The sequence below is a fragment of the Delphinapterus leucas genome, unplaced genomic scaffold (assembly GCF_059928025.1).
Source record: "Delphinapterus leucas isolate spDelLeu-1000000601 "Yukka" unplaced genomic scaffold, BTC_Dleu_Yukka2 spDelLeu_asBTCV2_sq25, whole genome shotgun sequence".
Classification (NCBI taxonomy): Eukaryota; Metazoa; Chordata; class Mammalia; order Artiodactyla; family Monodontidae; genus Delphinapterus; species Delphinapterus leucas.
In genome coordinates, this window is record NW_028322234.1 from 773,030 (window position 1) to 776,814 (window position 3,785).

Consider the following 3,785-nt stretch of genomic DNA (forward strand, 5'->3'; position numbering starts at 1 on the left):
GACGTGATGAATTCTTCCTGATGTTCAAAGCTCAGCTTAAATGCCATCTCAGAGAGGCTTTCCCAACCCAGAGACCCCCCCATGCCAGTCACTCTCAGTCACAACATTCTGTTTTATTTTTACTAAAGCAAGTATTTCCCCCTGATATTTTCTTATTTTATTCATGTACTTGTTCATCAGTTATCTTCCCCCACTCTAGCGGTAAAATATAAGTCCATGGGTACAGAGTTTGTCTTCTTAGTGCTGTGTATCCTGCTATGAAACAATGTCTAGTACCTAATAGATGATCAATAAGTATTTATTACATGAATGTATGAAAAGTATTCTCATTTCATTATTTTAAAAATAGCATAATGTCATGTTATATGTCAATTATACCCCAATTTGACTTTTAGTTAAAAATAATAAATTTTTTTTAAAAAGGGAAGGAAAAAGTAACCATTAAGTAGTAGCCATCCTATGATGCTCCACAGTTTAGCCACTGACGAACATTTGGGTTGTTTCCAGCTTACTTTTATTTCCATTACAAATAAAGACGCAATAAACATTTATGTACAGGTTTTTTTTCTAACTTTATTTATTTGTTTATATTTTATTTTTGGCTGTGTTGGGACTTCGTTGCTGCGGGCGGGTTTCTCTAGTTGGGCGAGCGGGGGCTACTGTTTGTTGCGGTGAGTGGGCTACTCAGTGCAGCGGCTTCTCTTGTTGCAGAGCACAGGCTCTAGGCCACAAGGGCTTCAGTAGTTGCAGCACATGGCCTCATTAGTTGTGGCTCGTGGGCTCCAGAACGCAGGCTCAGTAGTTGTGGCGCACTGGCTTAGTTGCTCCACGGCATGTGGGATCTTCCCGGACCAGGGTTCGAACCCGTGTCCCCTGCATTGGCAGGCGGTTTCTTAACCACTGCACCACCACGGAAATCTGATGTACAGGTTTTTGTATGAACATAAGTCTTCATTTCTCTGGAACAAATGCCTAGGTGAGCAATTGCTGGGTTTTATGGTAGTTGAATGCTAAGTTTTTAAAGAAACTGATAAACTCTTTTCCAGAGTGACTACTATTTTACATTCCCACCAGCAATGTATAAGTGATCCAGTTTTTCCACATTGTCACCGACATTTGTTGTTGTCACTATTTTTTACTTTAGCCATTCTGATATGTTTGTAATGATACTTAGATAAGGATAGAGAAGGATAATTAAATAGTTTAGAAATTCCACTGGGGGATTAAAGACAGAAAAGGAATTTTAAGGGTGTTTGGGAGACTGTTGTAAGCTAATGAGCACTCAAGAAAAGAATCAAGTAACCCAGTAATAATCTACTCTACCTTGAAGGAAGACCAGGTGCATTCAAGCCCCAGACCCACTCAAGCCACAAATACTCATAGTTAAAATACAAGACAATAGTTATGGAGTCTGAATCTTGTTCAATAGTTATGGAGTCTGAATCTTGTTACATGAAGTCAGGGAGTTAATGGTCCTTGAAGAGTAGCATTTCTGCACATAGCTACTACAGCAATATAGGTGAGAGGTGAAAAACTAGGGGAAAGGGAAAGTTATGCCGAGACCTGAGATGAATTACCATATTTTAGTATGTCACCACCCTTTTGCTAATATACATAAGATTTAAATAGCACCATGACAGTCCCAGTTAGACGATAGAGGGTTAAAGGAAGAACTCATAATGTAAGCCTTGACGTCTACCCAAAAATGAGGAAGAAGGTGGTCTTCTCCCCTCCCCACTTTTCCTTTCATTATAAAAATGTAGCCCTCTTTGTTCTCAGGGCTGCGTTCCCTTGCCTGCCAGCTTGTAGCTCTCACAAGCATCCTATGCTAATAAACTCACTCTTTGCCTGTTTCTTTGCCTCCTGCTGAATTCTTTCTGTGCCGAGACAAAACAACCTGAGCTTCAATAAGTCCTGAGACTAGATGTGTGGTTTCATTTAAAAGACAGTGGGTTTGAGTCCCCTCCTAAGTCAGTGATTGTGGATTCAAGTCCCAATCTGAGGTGCAGCTGGGTTTGAGTCTCATCTTCATTGTGGTTTTAATTTGCATTTCTCTAATGGCTGATGTTGAAAACCTTTCCATGGATTCATTTGCATCTTTATATCCTCTTTAATTAGATGTCTCTTCATGTCTTTTGCCCATTTTCTATTTGAATTTTTACTTTTGTTTGTTTGTTTTTTGCGGTACGCGGGCCTCTCACTGTTGTGGCCTCTCCCGTTGCGGAGCACAGGCTCCGGACGCGCAGGCTCAGTGGCCATGGCTCACGGGCCCAGCCACTCCGCGGCATGTGGGATCCTCCCCGAACGGGGCACGAACCCGTGTCCCCTGCATCAGCAGGCGGACTCTCAACCACTGCGCCACCAGGGAAGCCCTGAATTTTTACTTTCGAGTGATGGAAGTTCTTTATAGTAGACCTTTGTCAACCATGTGGTTTGCAAATATTTTCTGCCAGTTTGTAGCTTGTCTTTTCATTCTGTTAACAAGGTTTTTTACAGAGCAAAATTTCAAAATTTTGACGAAGTTCAAGTTATCAGTTTTTTCTTTTATGAGTTTGGTGTCAAGTCTAAGAACTCTTTACCCCTAACACTAGACCCCAAAGATTTTCTCCTATTCTTTTTTTCTAAAAAGTCTATGGTTTTATATTTAAATCTGTGGTCTATTTTAAGTTAATTTTTAAAATAAATTTATTTATTTATTTGTTTTTATTTTTGGCTGTGTTGGGTCTTTGTTGCTTTACGCGGGCTTTCTCTAGTTGTAGCGAGCACGTTGCGGTGCGCGGGCTTCTCATTGTGGTGGTTTCTCTTGTTGCAGAGCACGGGCTCTAGGTGCGTGGGTTTCAGTAGTTGTAGCTCTTGGGTTCTAGAGCACAGGCTCAGCATTTGTAGCACATGGGCTCAGTTGCTCTGCTGCATGTGGGATCTTTCTGGGCCAGGGATCGAACCCATGTCCCTTGCATTGGCAGGCAGATTCTTAACCACTGCGCCAACAGAGAAGTCCTATTTTAAGTTAATTTTTCTGTAAGGTGTGAGACAGGTCAAGGCTTTTTTCTTTTCTTTTCTTTTCTTTCTTTTTCTTTTTTGTCTATGGGTGGCAAATTGCTGTAGCATCACTTGTTGAACAGGCTATCTTCAAGAGAATGAGAAGTCAAGCCACATATTGGGAGAAAATCTTTGCCAAAGACATCTGAGAAAGGGCTGTTATCCAAAATAAACACAAAAGTCTTGAAATCCAACAATAAGAAAATGAACCACCCAATTTAAAAATGGGCAAAAGTCCTGGACAGACACCTTGACAAAGAAGATATACAGATGACAAATAAACACATGAAAACACACGCATTGTCATAAGTCATTAGGGAATTTCAAATTAAAACAACGAAATACCACCACACACCTATTAGAATGGCCAAAATCTAGAACTCCGACAACACCAAATGCAGATGAGGATGTTGTGCAACAGGAACTCTCATTCACTGCTGATAGGAATGCAAAGTGGTACAGCCACTTTGGAATACAGCTTGGCAGTGCCTTACAAAACGAAACATACTCTTACCATATGATCCAGCAATCATGTTCCTTGGTATTTACCCAAAGGAGGTGAAAACTTATGTCCACACAAAACATGCACACAGATGTTTATAGTGGCTTTATTCAAAATTGCCCAAACTTGGAAGCAACCAAGTTGTCCTTCAGTAGATAAATGGATAAGGTATGGTACATGCAGACAATATAATATTATTCAGCACTAAAAGAAAATGAGCTATCAAGCCATGAAAAGACATGAA